The sequence below is a fragment of the Oncorhynchus masou genome, unplaced genomic scaffold, assembly GCF_036934945.1.
Source record: "Oncorhynchus masou masou isolate Uvic2021 unplaced genomic scaffold, UVic_Omas_1.1 unplaced_scaffold_1273, whole genome shotgun sequence".
Taxonomy (NCBI): domain Eukaryota; kingdom Metazoa; phylum Chordata; class Actinopteri; order Salmoniformes; family Salmonidae; genus Oncorhynchus; species Oncorhynchus masou.
Window position 1 is genome coordinate 56951 of NW_027002563.1, and position 19272 is coordinate 76222.

At 41.9% G+C, this 19272-nt stretch overlaps 1 pseudogene; it reads right to left on the bottom strand.

Moving 5' to 3' along the window:
- The window catches only part of LOC135530138 (zinc finger protein 845-like), a 46423-nt pseudogene that overhangs the window by 23792 nt on the left and 3359 nt on the right, over nucleotides 1-19272 (bottom strand).

The window sequence follows — 19272 nt, forward strand, 5'->3', positions numbered from 1 at the left end:
TAGTGACTCCCCATCCCGGGTCCGGGAGCGTAATCATCGACTGACACTAATTAGCATAATGCAACGGACATAAATATTCCTAGAAAATATTCCTATTCATGAAAATCACAAGTGAAATATATTGAGACACAGCTTAGCCTTTTGTTAATCACCCTGTCATCTCAGATTTTCAAAATATGCTTTACAGTCAAAGCAAGACAAGCATTTGTGTAAGTTTATCGATAGCCTAGCATTTTGTCCAGCTAGCAGCAGGTAACTTGGCCACCAAAATCAGAAAAGCAATCAAATTAAATCGTTTACCTTTGATGAGCTTCGGATGTTTTCACTCACGAGACTCCCAGTTAGATAGCCAATGTTGCTTTTTCCCAAAAATATTATTTTTGTAGGCGAAATAGCTCCATTTGTTCTTCACGTTTGGCTGAGAAATCGACCGGAAATTAGCTCCATAATATCGACAGAAACATGGAAAACGTTGTTTATAATCAATCCTCAAGGTGTTTTTCAAATATCTATTCGATAATATATCCACCGGGACAATTGGTTTTTCAGTAGGACCGATTGAAAAAATGGCTACCTCTGTATTTTACGCAAGAATCACTCTGAGAGCCATCAGATGACCACTTACACAATGTAGCCGCTTACGGGTATTCTTCAACATAAAGGTGTAAAACTATGTCACAATGCTGTTGACACCTTGGGAAATACGGAGAAAAAGGAATCTGGTTGATAGCCCATTCACTGCTCAATAGGGACGCAATAGGGACGCATCGGCACGCAGAGATTTCAAAAGATGAGTCACTTCCGGATTTGATTTTTCTCAGGCTTTCGCCTGCAATACCAGTTCTGTTATACTCAGACAATATTTTTACAGTTTTGGAAACTTGAGTGTTTTCTATCCTAAGCTGTCAATTATATGCATATTCCAGCATCTTGTCCTGACAAAAAAGCCTGTTTAATTTGGGAACGTTCTTTTTCCAAAAATGAACATACTGCCCCCTAATCTTAAGACGTTAAAAACATCCTACAGATTGATTGCAGACATGTTTTGCACACTTGTTTCTACGACCTGTCACGGAACTTTTTAGTTTTTGTCATGGAGGAAATGGTCGCGCCTCTTGAAGATGGATTACTGGGCTGAACACGCTAACAACAAGTGGCTAAATGATGAGCTTTATGGAACTTTATGGAACAAATCAGTCATTTATTGTCGAACTGGGATTCCTGGGAGTGCCTTCTGATGAAGATCATCAAAGGTAAGTGAATATTTATAGTGTTTTTTCGAACTAATGTTGACTCCAAGATGGCAGAGTTGTCTTTGGCTGTTTTTGGGTACTGAGCGCCGTTCTCAGATTATGCTTTTTCCGTAAGTTAAAAAAAAAATCTGACATAGCGGATGCATAGAGGATAAATCCATCTTTAATTCTGTGAATAACACTTGCATCTTTTATCAATGTTTATTATGAGTATTTCTGGGAAATTCACCAGATGTTTTGGAATCAAAACATTTCTGCATGTAACGCGCCAATGTAAACTGAGATTTTTGGATATAAATATGCACATTATCGAACAAAACATACATGTATTGTGTAACATGATATCCTATGAGTGTCATCTAATCAAAGGTTAGTGATTAATTTTATCTATATTTCTGCTTTTTGTGACTGCTATCTTTGGCTGGAAAAATAGCTGTGCGTTTTTAGGACTTGGCTATGAGCTAACAATCACGTTGTGCTTTCGCTGTAAATCATTTTTGAAATCGGACACCATGTGTAGATTAACAAGATGTTTATCTTTCATTTGCTGTATTGGACAGATTACATGAGTTACATATTTCTAAAAAATATTTTAGAATTTCGCTCGCTGCCTTTTCAGCGGAATGTTGTCGTGGGGTTCCGCTAGCGGAACACCTTTCCCATCAGGTTAACGATCGTTCCACAGGTGCATGTTCATTAATTGTTTATGGTTCATTGAACAAGCTTGGGAAACAGTGTTTAAACCCTTTACAATGAAGATCTGTGATGAATTTGTTTCAGTACAGCACTACAGGGAGAGAGAGGGAGAGCAGCTGTTTCAGTACAGCACTACAGGGAGAGAGAGGGGGAGCAGCTGTTTCAGTACAGCACTACAGGGAGAGAGGGGGAGAGCAGCTGTTTCAGTACAGCACTACAGGGAGAGAGAGGGTGAGCAGCTGTTTCAGTACAGCACTACAGGGAGAGAGAGGGAGAGAGCAGCGGTTTCAGTACAGCAAAACAGGGGAGAGAGGGAGAGCAGCTGTTTCAGTACAGCACTACAGGGAGAAAGAGGGGAGAGGGAAAAATCCAGTGGACTAGTTTTAATGTATGGAATCACTTAGGAGTTTCTGGATTTTGGGTAAACTTCTCCTTCAAAGCATCAGACTCCATAGTAATTCATCATTAGATGCTACAGTCCTCCTTTAATTGGGATAGGGGGCAGCATTTTCACTTTTGGATGAGAAGCGTGCCAAGAGTAAACTGCCTCCTACTCAGTCCCAGATGCTAATTTGTGCATATTATTAGTAGTATTGGATAGAAAACACTCTGAAGTTTCTAAAGCTGTTTGAATGATGTCAATGAGTATAACAGGACTCATATGGCAGGCAGAAACCTGAGAAAAAATCCAAACAGGAAGTGGGAAATCTGAGGTTTGTAGTTTTCAACTCAGCCCCTATTGAAGATACAGTGGGATATTGGTTATGTTGCACTTCCTAATGCTTCCACTAGTTGTTTGACGCTTCTACTGTGAGGGGGGGCTGAATGAGAGGGGAATGAGTCAGAGGTCTGGCAGAGTGCCTTGGTCTCGTGACGCGCGGTCATGCGACAGTTCGCTCTCGTTCCATTGCTTTTCTACAGACAATGGAATTCTCCCGTTGGAACATTATTGAACTTGTATGATAAAAACATCCTAAAGATTTGTAAGTGTTGCTGTCATTTCAGTTTCCGTGGTAGCTGACGTCTACAGTGTTAAGTCATCCGCATACAGACACACTGGCTTTACTCAAATGTCGTTGGCATGTCGTTGGTAAAGATTGAAAAAAGTCAGGTCATCATTTTTAAGGAAAAGTTTTTGTAAAACAAGCACCTTACATTGGATCATCTTGAAACTCTCTCTCTAAAGCTAACTTTCATCAAGGTTTTATATGGTATATTGGTTTCTCTCTTTTCATTGGTAGAATCCTTTTTCAGTGTTTTGATATTCATAACATCCATATCCACCAGTCTATCTTCCTGTCAACGAACAGAACTCTGCTGGTTGTCCTGGTAACAGATACCAGTGGGCAGATGGATTTTGTTTGTTCAAACTGAACGACAGCACTTACTTTGATGTGTCAAATCTGATCCTTTCATCTCTTCTCCTCCTCTCACAGTTCCACTCAGCCCCGTTGTTTTCCTGCAGTTCACCAGCAGCACAGACAACCTCTTCATACCCAGCAGTAAGGTGCCACCGGGAGAGGCACGACACGGGGACTCCAGGAGGGAGGAAGGGCAAGCGTTGTCCTGGTAACCATAAAGAGGGGACACAGACACATATCATTATGGATGCTGATGCCACTGTTGTCATGAAGTGCTTTACTGAAATCCAGCCCAGACCCCAATAGAGCAAGCTGTATGCTAGACCAGACCAAGCTGTACCATCTGGTGTTCTGATCTGGAGAGACTCTTCTCTTCCTCGTCAGCATCAGGATGTTGTTGATGCTCCCCAGAGGATCCACGGTAGTCACGTCTCTCTACTATGTGAACGAGAACAGCAAACAGACGGTAAACTTATGACCATCTATTACAATCAAGAGGCATGAATATGTCAAAAATGGCCACTTCCATCATGATTTTGTAAAATATTGTTTGTGTTGCAAATGTAAAGGGTCATTTCCACAAAATGGGTGCCTTTTACATCCCTTTGATATTTTAAGTAGATTTTAAAAGCCTGTTATATTAGATGAGGTGAACTTTAATGTAGACCACATGGAGAATGAGAATTCAGTACATCGAAGTCCAAAAAACATATGTACCAATGGCAGATTGGCCCTTAAACAATTCCCACAGTACTGAACGACATATTCAAGTGTTGAACTGAAGTAGAATGCCCCTTTCAAACACCACATTAGTTCACCAACTGCATAGTTTGTGCACCTGTTTTTAAGACAGTACTCACTGGTGGTAATCTGATCTTCAGCCTCCTCCACTTTCACTCCCAAAACGTCTTCCTCCTTTTTTATTGAGATAGCCTCCTCTTCCTCTTTTACTCTAAAAGGTTCTTCCTCTTCTTTCACTACATTCTCTTCTTCTAATGTTATGGCATCTTCCTCGTTTTTGATTCTGAAAGCTTCTACCTCCTCCCCTTCAACTTTGACAACATCTTTCCCATCTTCCTCTTTCACTGTAATATCATCCTCTTCTTCATTCAATGTGATAGCGTCCTCTTCCTCCCTTTTCATCCTGAAAGCTTCTTCCTCTCCTTTCACCAGAGCTTCTTTCTCGGTCGAGCTTTGTGAGCTCATGCTCCGGTCGATTAGCCGAATGCAATATCAATTTAGTAACACATTTGCTAATTTAACGAGCAAATGACGTTAAAATGAACTAGTAGATGGGTAAACATAATTATATTCAAAACACTAAGAGTAATATACACACGATTGGTCTAAAGAGCTTCAAAGACTCAACTTTTTGTTCGCTAGCAAAGCAACACGTTGGTTGAATCAGAAGCCTTTTGTCGCTGTTGAAGAAGCCTCCAGTTCCGTCCACTAGATTATACGTCACGCAAGCAGCATCACCTGAAAGACTCATATCGCTCTCTGCTGACTGGAGTGGAAAACGTAGACTGGAAAAATATTAATAACAATGTTTATTCTGGCAAGCCATGTCATGCGAAGAAATTTAAAAAGAACCAGATGTTATGTTTTCTCTTACTTCTTACAGCCAATACTTTACTCCAGGGCTGACCTGCCCGTTAGGTAGGATTAGGTGACAGATTGAAGAGTTTTCCATTTTTGTCATCGTTATTCTGAACCGACTGCCTGCAAGTCATCGTTAAATTTGCCTCAGTGATATGTATTTTCCTTCAAGTTTCTGAAGAGGAAACAGCCTGAAAATGTCTGAGTGCATTTGTCTACCACTATGTGTAGCTGTTAGCGATGATGCTAGTGACAACCATCTTCTGGTTGAACGCTTTCCCAAAAAACTTTGTCAATTAAATGTTAACTACAAAGTAGTCTATGCCTCCCTGGCAGAATGATATCATGACTATTTGCATCAATCCAGTTGTGATTTGTTCAGCAGACTCTGCAATCACATGTGTGCTACAGAGACACCACTAACCAAGCAAGGCTCTTGCTGGTGTCACTTCAATTAAAGGGTATCTACACACAAAAATGAACATGTCTTAGATTTTTCTCAGACTTCAAACGTGTTCTCCTGATGTGGTTTAAGTGTTGTTGTGGACTTAGAACATCCAATGTTGTTGTTTTCTATTAACAGTGTGATTTAGAGAGAAAAACAGACAAACAGGGACAAATCAGAAACCTGGAAAAACTAAATGGAGAAAATGGAATTAGGTTCAATAAAATGGATTAGATAGAGATGTTATAGAGCCATAAATATTCTATACATTTTCTCTCATTACTGTATTATCTAGGGATAGTTTAGAGTAACAGCTGTATCCTGAAGTGACCTTTAACCTCCCTGCTCCTCAATACTTCTTCCACTGGATCAAAGCTTCAGCCAAGTAGGAAACATGATAGTGGCAACACATGGAGTTGGGTTGGATATAGTCATGGTAGGATACATGATAGTGGCAACACATGGAGTTGGGTTGGATATAGTCATGGTAGGATACATGACAATGACAACACATGGAGTAGGGTTGGATATAGTCATGGTAGGATACATGATAGTGACAACACATGGAGTAGGGTTGGATATAGTCATGGTAGGATACATGATAGTGGCAACACATGGAGTAGGGTTGGATATAGTCATGTAGGATACATGATAGTGGCAACACATGGAGTTGGATATAGTCATGGTAGGATACATGACAGTGACATCCATGGAGTTAGGATAGTCATGTAGGATACATGATAGTGGCAACACATGGAGTTTATTGGATATAGTCATTAGGATACATGACAGTGACAACACATGGAGTTGGGTTGGATATAGTAATGGTAGGATACATGATAGTGCAACACATGGAGTTGGGTTGGATATATCATGGTAGGATACATGACAATGACAACACATGGAGTAGGGTTGGATATAGTCATGGTAGGATACATGATCGTGACAACACATGGAGTAGGGTTGGATATAGTCATGGTAGGATACATTGAGCGTAAAGATGTTCTTTACGATTCGGCCATCAGATTTGCCACCAATGCTCCTTATAGGACACCTCACTGCACTCTATACTCCTATGTAAACTGCTTGTCTCTGTATACCTGTTGCCAAACCCACTGGTTTAATGCTTATTTATAAAACCCTCTTAGGCCTCACTCACCCCTATCTAAGATAACTACTGCAGCCCTCATTCTCCACATACAACACCCATTCTGCCAGTCACATTCTGTTAAAGGTCCCCAAAGCACACACATCCCTGGGTCGCTCCTCTTTTCAGTTTGCTGCAGCTAGCGATGGGAACATGCTGCAAAAAACACTCAAACTGGACAGTTTTATCTCCATCTCTTCATTCAAGGACTCAATTGTGGACACTCTTACTGACAGATGTGGCTGCTTCGTGTGATGTATTGTTGTGCCCAATAATGTATGTACCATGTGGTGTTGCTACCATGTTGTTGTTATGTAGTGATGCTACATGTAATAATAACATGTATGATTTAGAAAAAATTCTTTAGTAAAAAAGATTAGTGACATAGTTTCATTATTTTATTTTATTACATTTTGTATTTAATATTACATAGTAAACTTTAACAATTGTAATATGTATGTTTAAATGACTGTACTAAATGTCTCTCTCTTTCTCTCTCCCTCTTTCTCTCCCCTTGGCTGGGAATGTTAAGGGTTAAAAGTTGTGAATCTAGGGGCCCTTGCACACAGGGGAACTATATGGACACAAAATAATTAACAACCTGGCCCCCCAGGTGTCTTTGAAAACATCTGTTTTACTAATGTCCTAAACAGATCATTTAAAATAAAATAGTTCTAGGGGGGGATGTCTCAGTCTTTGAAAGGGTCATTGTACTCTTCAACTATGCTTCCTTTACTGATGACCTAAACAGATCACTTTTGACCTTTAAAAAATAGTTGTCAGCTATCCATATATAATGGTCAAGAGGTCGTGAACCTAAAGGGGCCCTTGAACACATGTTGTGTTTAGGTACAAATGTTTTCGGTTTATGAAGGAATAAATGATTGAGAGGATATAGACCACGAAATAAAAGATAACTGTGTTCTTTAACGATGTGCCCTTTACTAATGACTTAAAACAGATCATTTTACCCCATGAATAACCTTTTTATTGTTATGACTCTCCTTCATATAGAATTAAAAGAACATTATTCTTAATGAGAAATATAATCTAGTAAACAAATGTTTGCATAACCAAAGACATGAAAACTGGTGCGAACATTGTATTTAGCTAGGATTTCATAAGGCCAGGAATGTCATTGAAACATTAATTAATGTTGCTAGTTTAGGGATGAAGATTGTGAAGGTTCATCAATGTTAAAGATGTTTTTTAATTTGACGTGGAAACAACGTTTATTCAACCAGTGGGAGGCTTGTAAATGACCCCAGGAAAGTAAAACAAAGAAGTCTTCATTGAGACAATGATGAAACAGCAATCTGTGGAAGAGTTGAGGTGGATATTATAAAATAAGGATCTGTTGGAGTCCAAGTCAAACCAAGATTCTTTATTTCTGAGCTCAGAGAGAATAACAGAGTTTGGTATTTTATTAGGATCCCCATTAGATGTTGTAAAAGCAGCAGCTACTCTTCCTGGGGTCCACACAGAACATGACACGTAATACAGCACATCAATAGACAAGAACAGCTCAAGGACAGAACTACATACATTTTGTAACAGGCACACGTAGCCTACATATCAATGCATACACACAAACTTACATGGTATTAAAGTTAAGGGACATCAGCCTGGGCGGGGTGATCCTCAGTAGGGGATAAAAAGGGAAAACACCATCTTTTGAACTGAGTGTCTTGCTTGCAAATTGCTGTAAGTGTAAACTCCGGGTTGCAATCCTTATTAAACAAACTAACCTCTGATCAACAAAGTTTTCCTGTGGTCTCTTCTGTGCACATAGGGCAGAATTCCATTACAGACTATGCAAACAATTTGGGATTTTCAACACATTCATGTTTCTTATAAAAATAAGTGATATAGTCAGTCTCTCCTCAACTCTTAGCCAAGAGAGACTGGCATGTATAGTATTTATATCAGCCTTCTGATTACAATTAAGAGCAAAACGTGCCGCTGTAATGGTTGTCATAGGTGGAAGAAGGTGAAGAGGACCAAGGTGCAGGTGGTACGTGTTCATGGTAGATTTAATAAAGAAACTGAACACAAGAACAAAAACAACAAAGCGGAACAAACGAAACAGTTCTGTCTGGTGCAGACACACAAAGACAGAAAACAACTACCCACAAAACCCATGTGGGCAAGAGCTACCTAAGTATGGTTCTCAATCAGAGAAAACGATAGAGAGCTGCCCCTGATTGAGAACCATACCCGGCCAAAAACAAAGAAATACAAAAACACAGAAAAATAACATAGAATGCCCACCCTAGTCACACCCTGGCCTAACCAAAATAGAGAATAAAAGCTTCTCTATGGCCAGAGCGTGACAGCCGCTCTGTTCTGGGCCAGCAGCAGCTTTACTAGGTCTTTCCTTGTAGCACTGGACCACACGGCTGGACAATAATCAAGATTAGACAAAACTAGAGCCTGCAGAACTTGCTTTGTGGAGAGTAGTGTCAAAAAAGCAGAGCATCTCTTTATTATGGCTAGACCTCTCCCCAGCTTTACAACCATTGAATCTATATGTTTTGACCATGACAGTATACAATCTAAGGTAATGCCAAGTAATTTAGTCTCCTCAATTTGTTCAACAGCCACACAATTCATTACCAGATTCAGCTGAAGTCTAGAACTTGAGGAATGATTTGTACCAAATACAATGCTCTTAGTTTTAGAGAAGTTCAGGACCAGTTTATTACTGGCCATGGATTCCAAAGCAGACTGCAACTATTTGTTAAGAGTTTCAGTGAACTCATTAGCTGTGGTTGCTGGTGATTATATAGTTGAATCATCAGCATACATGGACACACATGCTTTGTTTAATGCCAGTGGAAGGCCATTGGTAAAAATAGAAAATAGTAGAGGGCCTAGAGAGCTGCCCTGCGGTACATCACACTTCATATGTTTGACATTAGAGAAGCTTCCATTAAAAACCCTCTGAGTTCTATTAGATAGATAGCTCTGAATCCACATTATGGCAGAGGTTGAAAAGCCATAGCACACATACATTCTTAAACAACAGGTTATGGTCAATAATATCAAAGGCTGCACTGTAATCTAACAATAGAGCTCCCACAATCTTCTTGTTATCAATTTCTCTCAACCAATCATCAGCCATTTGTGTCAGTGCAGTACATGTTGAGTGCCCTTCTCTATAAGCATGCTGAAAGTATGTTGTTCATTTGTTGACAGAAATATAGCATTGTATTTGTTCAAACCATTTTTTCCCAACAGTTTGCTAAGAGCTGGCAGCAAGCTTATAGGTCTGCTGTTAGAACCAGTAAAGGCCGCTTTACCACTCTTGGGTAGTTCCACCTCTCCCACACTAACTTTACAAAATTCAATACTTGCACTGCTTTTCTTTCATGATGTTTTTCTACATGCGTTTGGTCACATAATTTCTCAATTTGCAGTACATAAAACAGCCAGCCAGATGTGCAGCGAGACTTATTAGCCACTCCTTTTGCCCCAACTCTTTCAAACATACAGTTTTTAAATTCCTCATCAATCCATGGAGCCTTAACATATCTAACAGTCAGTTTCTTAACAGGTACATGTTTATCAATAATTGGAAGAAGCAATTTCATCTTGTAAAAACAGGTCAACACATTATAAGGCAACAATATAAGACAACGGGAGCATTGAGTATGTTCTCTGATGAATTGCAAGAAAAATGAGATGTGAAATATCAATATACACGCTAAGAGAAGTAATTTCTCTCTCCTGTGTGGATTCTCTAATGACATTTAAGTGATTGTTATGAGTAATATGTTTTCCCAAAATCTGAGCTTTTATCCTTTGTGTCATGTTCTTTCAGGCTTCCTAAATTGGCAAAAGCTTTGCACCCTGGGAGGAGTGGTAATGCATCTCCCCTGTGTGTATTCTCTTGTGCTGTTTCAGGATCCCTAACTGGTTAAAACACTTGCCACACTGGGAGCAGTGGTAAGGCTTCTCCCCTGTGTGAATTCTCTCATGTTGTTTCAGGTTCCCTAACTGGCTAAAACACTTGCCGCACTGGGAGCAGTGGTAAGGCGTCTCCCCTGTGTGAATTTTCTCATGAGCTTTCAGGTGTCCTTTCTGATTAAACATCTTTCCACATTGTGAGCAGTGGTAAGGCTTCTCCCCTGTGTGAATTTTCTCGTGAGCTTTCAGGTGTCCTTTCTGGTTAAACATCTTTCCACACTGTGAGCAGTGGTAAGGCTTCTCCCCTGTGTGAATTTTCTCATGTTTTTTCAGATCCCCTGACTGGTTGAAACTCTTTCCACACTGGGAGCAGCGGTAAGGCTTCTCCCGTGTGTGTATTCTCTCATGTTTTTTCAGATCCCCTGACCAGTTGAAACTCTTCCCACACTGGGAGCAGTGGTAAGGCTTCTCCCCTGTGTGAATTCTCTCATGCTGTTTCAGCTCCCCTGACTGGTAGAAACGCTTTCCACACTGGGAGCAGTGGTAAGGCTTCTCCCCTGTGTGTATTCTCTCATGTTTTTTCAGATCCCCTGACCGGGTGAAACTCTTCCCACACTGGCAGCAGCAGTAAGGCTTCTCCCCTGTGTGTATTTTCTCATGAGCTTTCAGATGTCCTTTCCGGTTAAACATCTTTCCACATTGTGAGCAGTGGTAAGGCTTCTCCCCTGTGTGACTTCTCTCGTGCTGTTTCAGCTCCCCTGACTGGTTGAAACACTTTCCACACTGGGAGCAGTGGTAAGGCTTCTCCCCTGTGTGAATTTTCTCCTGTTTTTTCAGATCCCCTGACCCATTGAAACTATTTACACACTGGAAGCACTGGTGTCGTCTTGCTGGTTTGGACGTCCCTGGCTCTGGTTCCTCTGAGTCTGGTCTTTCTCCTGCCAAAGACAGTGTTTTTAAAAAATAGAGACCCGAATGAAATCTCCACATGATAAAACAACAGTGCTACAAGAGTAAATCCTAATCAGATCTCTCAACCTGAGGCCAAATAAATGTAGAGCTTCCTGGTAATTACTTTTATGTTTACACTACTTATTTTATTCATCCTGTTTTACAAGTCAGAACACAAAAAACTAAACAGTTCAAGCACACTGAAAACACAGACTTTGCAAGATTCCAATCAAGCAGGTGGTTCTAAATATATAACTTTCATAGCTGTATGATACAGAATGCGACCTACACACTTCCTTAAACATAAAACAACTAAAGAAGTAATTTTGTGTAATAGTTTTTACATCGAAGACACAAAGCACATCAGTAGCATCTCTCCATTGTTGAAAGGGTTCGACATCTGCTGTTTAAATGGCCCAATTTCTTATTTAGACGTTCACAGATTTTCAACATTTTGACTATCACTGATGTCATATTTTGGGTAAAGTAAAAAATAAGGTGAAATATTTGGAAAGATGTTCCTAAAACTGATAGTAACTACAATAAACAAATTATAAACGCAACATGTAAAGTGTTGATTTTTATTTTTTTATTTTACCTTTATTTAACCAGGCAAGTCAGTTAAGAACAAATTCTTATTTTCAATGACGGCCTAGAAACAGTGGGTTAACTGCCTGTTCAGGGGCAGAACGGCAGATTTGTACCTTGTCAGCTCGGGGGTTTGAACTTGCAACCTTCCGGCTACTAGTCCAACACTCTAACCACCCTGCCGCCCCTGATGTTTCATGAGCTGAAACAAAAGACTGCAGAAGAATTTGGCAGTATATCCAACTAGCCTCACAACCACAGACCACATATATTTTTTTATTTTTTTTATTTAACCAGATAGGCAAGTTGAGAACAAGTTCTCATTTACAATTGCGACCTGGCCAGGATAAAGCAAAGCAGTTCGACACATACAACGACACAGAGTTACACATGGAGTAAAACAAACATACAGTCAATAATACAGTATAAACAAGTCTATATACGACGTGAGCAAATGAGGTGAGATAAGGGAGGTAAAAGCAAAAAAAGGCCATGGTGGCAAAGTAAATACAATATAGCAAGTAAAACACTGGAATGGTAGATTTGCAATGGAAGAATGTGCAAAGTAGAAATAAAAATAATAGGGTGCAGAGGAGCAAAATTAATTAATTAATTAAATACAGTAGGGAAAGAGGTAGTTGTTTGGGTTTAAATTATAGGTGGGCTATGTACAGGTGCAGTAATCTGTGAGCTGCTCTGACAGTTGGTGCTTAAACTAGTGAGGGAGATAAGTGTTTCCAGTTTCAGTGCTTTTTGTAGTTCATTCCAGGCATTGGCAGCAGAGAACTGGAAGGAGAGGCGGCCAAAGAAAGAATTGGTTTTGGGGGTGACTCGAGAGATATACCTGCTGGAGCGTGTGCTACAGGTGGGAGATGCTATGGTGACCAGCGAGCTGAGATAAGGGGGGACTTTACCTAGCAGGGGCTTGTAGATGACATGGAGCCAGTGGGTTTGGCGACGAGTATGAAGCGAGGGCCAGGCAATGAGAGCGGACAGGTCGCAATGGTGGGTAGTATATGGGGCTTTGGTGACAAAACGGATTGAACTGTGATAGACTGCATCCAATTTGTTGAGTAGGGTATTGGAGGCTATTTTGTAAATGACATCGCCAAAGTCGAGGATTGGTAGAATGGTCAGTTTTACAAGGGTATGTTTGGCAGCATGAGTAAAGGATGCTTTGTTGCAAAATAGGAAGCCAATTCTAGATTTAACTTTGGATTGGAGATATTTGATATGGGTCTGGAAGGAGAGTTTACAGTCTAACCTAAGTATTTGTAGTTGTCCACGTATTCTAAATCAGAGCCGTCCAGAGTAGTGATGTTGGACAGGCGGGCAGGTGCGGGTAGCGATCGGTTGAAGAGCATGCCTTTAGTTTTACTTGTATTTAAGAGCAATTGGAGGCCACGGAAGGAGAGTTGTATGGCATTGAAGCTTGCCTGGAGGGTTGTTAACACAGTGTCCAAAGAAGGGCCAGAAGTATACAGAATGGTGTCGTCTGCGTAGAGGTGGATCAGAGACTCACCAGCAGCAAGAGCGACCTCATTGATGTATACAGAGAAGAGAGTCGGTCCAAGAATTGAACCCTGTGGCACCCCCATAGAGACTGCCAGAGGTCCAGACAGCAGACCCTCCGATTTGACACACTGAACTCTATCAGAGAAGTAATTGGTGAACCAGGCGAGGCAATCATTTGAGAAACCAAGGCTGTCGAGTCTGCCGATGAGGATGTGGTGATTGACAGAGTCGAAAGCCTTGGCCAGATCAATGAACACGGCTGCACAGTAATGTTTCTTATCGATGGCGGTTAAGATATCGTTTAGGACCTTGAGCGTGGCTGAGGTGCACCCATGACCAGCTCTGAAACCAGATTGCATAGCAGAGAAGGTATGGTGAGATTCGAAATGGTCGGTAATCTGTTTGTTGACTTGGCTTTCGAAGAACTTAGAAAGGCATGGTAGGATAGATATAGGTCTGTAGCAGTTTGGGTCAAGAGTGTCCCCCCCTTTGAAGAGGGGGATGACCGCAGCAGCTTTCCAATCTTTGGGGATCTCAGAGGACACGAAAGAAAGGTTGAACAGGCTAGTAATAGGGGTGGCAACAATTTCGGCAGATCATTTTAGAAAGAAAGGGTCCAGATTGTCTAGCCCGGCTGATTTGTAGGGGTCCAGATTTTGCAGATCTTTCAGAACATCAGCTGAACGGATTTGGGAGATGGAGAAATGGGGAAGGCTTGGGCGAGTTGCTGTGGGTGGTGCAGTGAAGTTGACCGGGGTAGGAGTAGCCAGGTGGAAAGCATGGCCAGCCGTAGAAAAATGCTTATTGAAATTCTCAATTATGGTGGATTTATCAGTGGTGACAGTATTTCCTATCTTCAGTGCAGTGGGCAGCTGGGAGGAGGTGTTCTTATTGTCCATGGACTTTACAGTGTCCCAGAACTTTTTTGAGTTAGTGTTGCAGGAAGCAAATTTCTGCTTGAAAAGGCTAGCCTTGGCTTTTCTAACTGCCTGTGTATAATGGTTTCTAGCTTCCCTGAACAGCTGCATATCACAGGGGCTGTTCGATGCTAATGCAGAACGCCATAGGATGTTTTTGTGTTGGTTAAGGGCAGTCAGGTCTGGGGAGAACCAAGGGCTATATCTGTTCCTGGTTCTAAATGTCTTGAATGGGGCATGTTTATTTAAGATGGTTAGGAAGGCATTTAAAAAAAATATCCAGGCATCCTCTACTGATGGGATGAGATCAATATCCTTCCAGGATACCCCGGCCAGGTCGATTAGAAAGGCCTGCTCGCTGAAGTGTTTCAGGGAGCGTTTTACAGTGATGAGTGGATGTTGTTTGACCGCTGACCCATTACGGATGCAGGCAATGAGGCAGTGATCGCTGAGATCTTGTTGAAGACAGCAGAGGTGTATTTAGAGGGCAAGTTGTTTAGGATGATATCTATGAGGGTGCCCGTGTTTAAGGCTTTGGGGAGGTACTTGGTAGGTTCATTGATAATTTGTGTGAGATTGAGGGCATCAAGTTTAGATTGTAGGATGGCTGGGGTGTTAAGCATGTTCCAGTTTAAGTTGCCTATCAGCACGAGCTCTGAAGATAGATGGGGGGCAATCAGTTCACATATGGTGTCCAGAGCACAGCTGGGGGCAGAGGGTGGTCTATAGCAGATTGCAACGGTGAGAGACTTGTTTTTAGAGAGGTGGATTTTTAAAAGTAGAAGTTTAAATTGTTTGGGTACAGACCTGGATAGTAGGACAGAACTCTGCAGGCTATCTTTGCAGTAGATTGCAACACCGTCCCCTTTGGCAATTCTATCTTGTTTGGAATTAAAATTTCAGAATTTTTGGTAGTCTTCCTAAGCCAGGATTCAGACATAGCTAGAACATCCGGGTTGGCAGAGTGTGCTAAAGCAGTGAATAGAACAAACTTAGGGAGGAGGCTTCTAATGTTAACATGCATGAAACCAAGGCTATTACGTTTACAGAAGTCGTCAAAAGAGAGCGCCTGGGGAATAGGAGTGGAGCTAGGCACTGCAGGGCCTGGATTCACCTCTACATCGCCAGAGGAACAGAGGAGGAGTATAATAAGGGTGCGGCTGAAAGCAATAAGAATTAGTCGTCTAGAACGTCTGGAACAGAGAGTAAAAGGAGGTTTCTGGGGGCGATAAAATAGCATCAAGGTATAATGTACAGACAAAGGTATGGTAGGATGTGAATACAGTGGAGGTAAACCTAGGTATTGAGTGATGAAGAGAGAGATATTGTCTCTAGAAACATCATTGAAACCAGGAGATGTCATTGCATGTGTGGGTGGTGGAACTAATAGGTTGGATAAGGTATGGTGAGCAGGACTAGAGGCTCTACACTGAAATAAGCCAATAAACACTAACCAGAACAGCAATGGACAAGGCATATTGACATTAAGGAGAGGCATGCTTCGTCGAGTGATCAAAAGGGTCCGGAGAGTGGAGAGGTTGGTTGGGGGTCACGGCGATTTAGACAGCTAGCCAGGCCATCGATAGCAAGCTAGCATAGGATGGACGTCTGTTATTAGCCACCTCTTGCGTTTCGTCAGTAGATTAGTGGGGTTCCGTGTGGTAGAGGGGATTAATCCAAATCACACAACAACAACAAAAATAAAAACAATAGATATAGCTAGAGGCCCAAGAAGAAAAAAAATTAACAATAACAATAAAATAAATAAATAAATTGTTCGATTGTCTATTCAGATAGCAGCCGATAAGACAGCTAATGACTAGCAGGCCGCAGATGGGCCCCCAGGCAACATCGCGACGGAGGAACCAGCCGGATAACTCCTTCGGGTAGATAACGTCGGCAGTCCTGCCGTGAAGGCCCGGTGGGGCTCCGCGTAGGCAGTGAAACGGGTCCGGATAGGTGACCGCAGCCCAGGAGTGTATAACAACGCCAGACCAGGATAGAAAACACTGAAGTTTCTAAAACTGTTTGAATGATGTCTGTGAGTATAACAGAACTCATATGGCAGGCAAAACCATGAGAAGAAATCCAAGCAGAAAGTGAGAAGTCGAATTTCAAAACAGTGCCTATTTAAATCCCTGATAGTTATGGATGTGCTTGCACTTCCTAGGGCTTCCACTAGACGTCACCGTCTTTAGAACCTGTTTTGAGGATTCTACTATAAAGGAGGGGCTCATAGGAGCTATTTGAGTGAGTGGTCTGGCAGAGAGCCTGGGTCTCATGACGCGCACTCCCTAGAGAGTTAGCTCCCGTTCCAATGCTTTTCTTCAGACAATGAAATTCTCCGGTTGGAACCTTATTGATGATATGTTAAAAACATCCTAAAGATTGATTGCAGACATGTTTTGCAGACTTGTTTCTACGACCTGTAACAGAACTTTTTGAGTTTTTGTCATGGACGAAATGGTCGCGCCTCATGAAGATGGATTACTGGGCTGAACACGCTAACAACAAGTGGCTAAATGGGCTTTATGGAACAAATCAGTCATTTATTGTCGAACTGGGATTCCTGGGAGTGCCTTCTGATGAAGATCATCAAAGGTAAGTGAATATTTAGTGTTTTTTCGAACTAATGTTGACTCCAAGATGGCGGAGTTGTCTTTGGCTGTTTTTGGGTACTGAGCACCCTTCTCAGATTATGCTTTTTCCGTAAAGTTTTTTTGAAATCTGACACAGCGGATGCATAGAGGATAAGTCCATCTTTAATTCTGTGAATAACACTTGCATCTTTTATCAATGTTTATTATGAGTATTTCTGGGAAATTCACCAAATGTTTTGGAATCAAAACATTTCTGCACGTAACGCGCCAATGTAAACTGAGGTTTTTGGATATAAATATGCACATTATCGAGCAAAACATACATGTATTGTGTAACATGATATCCTATGAGTGTCATCAAAGGTTAGTGATTCATTTTATCGATATTTCTGCTTTTTGTGACTGCTATCTTTGGTTGGAAAAATGGCTGTGTGTTTTTAGGACTTGGCTATGAACTAACATAATCACATGTTGTGCTTTCGCTGTAAATCATTTTTGAAATCGAACACCATGGGTAGATAAACATCTTGTTAATCTTTCATTTGCTGTATTGGACATATTACATGAGTTACTTATTTAAAAAAAATATTTTGGAACACACATGCTTTGTTTAATGCCAGTGGCAGGCCATTGGTAAAAATAGAAAAGAGTAGAGGGCCTAGAGAGCTGCCCTGCGGTACATCACACTTTATGTTTAACATTAGAGAAGCTTCCATTAAAAATCCTCTGAGTTCTAGTAGATAGATTGCCATAATGTGGATTCAGAGCTGAGGTTGAAAAGCCATAGCACAAACATTCTTAAACAACAGGTTATGGTCAATAATATCAAAGGCTGCACTGAAATCGAACAATAGAGCTCCCACAATCTTCTTGTTATCAATTTCTCTCAACCAGTCATCAGCCATTTGTGTCAGTGCAGTACATGTTGAGTGCCCTTCTCTATAACCATGCTGAAAGTCTGTTGTTCACAGAGAAATAGCATTGTACACTGCTCAAAAAATAAATGGAACACTTAAACAACACAATGTAACTCCAAGTCAATCACACTTCTGTGAAATCAAACTGTCCACTTAGGAAGCAACACTGATTGACAATAGATTTCACATGCTGTTGTGCAAATGGAATAGACAACAGGTGGAAATTATAGGCATTTAGCAAGACACCCCCAATAAAGGAGTGGTTCTGCAGGTGGGGACCACAGACTACTTCTCAGATCCTATGCTTCCTGGCTGATGTTTTGGTCACTTTTGAATGCTGGCGGTGCTTTCACTCTAGTGGTAGCATGAGACGGAGTATACAACTCACACAAGTTTTCAGATTGTGCAGCTCATCCAGGATGGCACATCAATGCGAGCTGTGGCAAGAAGGTTTGCTGTGTCTGTCAGCGTAGTGTCCAGAGCATGGAGGCGCTACCAGAAGACAGGTAGGTACATCAGGAGACGTGGAGGAGACCTTAGGAGGGCAACAACCCAGCAGCAGGACCGCTACCTCCGCCTTTGTGCAAGGAGGAGCAGGAGGAGCGCTGCCAGAGCCCTGCAAAATGACCTCCAGCAGGCCACAAATGTGCATGTGTCTGTTCAAATGGTCAGAAACAGACTCCATGAGGGTGGTATGAGGGCCCGACGTCCACAGGTGGGGGTTGTGCTTACAGCCCAACACCGTGCAGGACGTTTGGCATTTGCCAGAGAACACCAAGATTTGCAAATTCGCCACTGGCGCCCTGTGCTCTTCACAGATGAAAGCAGGTTCACACTGAGCACATGTGACAGACTTGACAGTCTGGAGACGCCGTGGAGAACTATCTGCTGCCTGCAACATCCTCCAGCATGACCGGTTTTGCGGGGGTCAGTCATGGTGTGGGGTGGCATTTCTTTGGGGGGCCGCACAGCCCTCCATGTGCTCGCCAGAGGTAGCCTGACTGCCATTAGGTACATTAGATCCTCAGACCCCTTGTGAGACCATATGCTGGTATGGTTGGCCCTGGGTTTCTCCTAATGCAAGACCATGCTCGACCTCATGTGGCTGGAGTGTGTCAGCAGTTCCTGCAAGAGGAAGGCATTGGTGCTATGGACTGGCCCGCCCGTTCCCCAGACCGGAATCCAATTGAGCACATGTCTGGGACATCATGTCTCGCTCCATCCACCAATGCCACGTTGCACCACAGACTGTCCAGGAGTTGGCGGATGCTTTAGTCCAGGTCTGGGAGGAGATCCCTCAGGAGACCATCCGCCACCTCATCAGGAGCATGCGCAGGCGTTGTTGGGAGGTCATACAGGCACGTGGAGGCCACA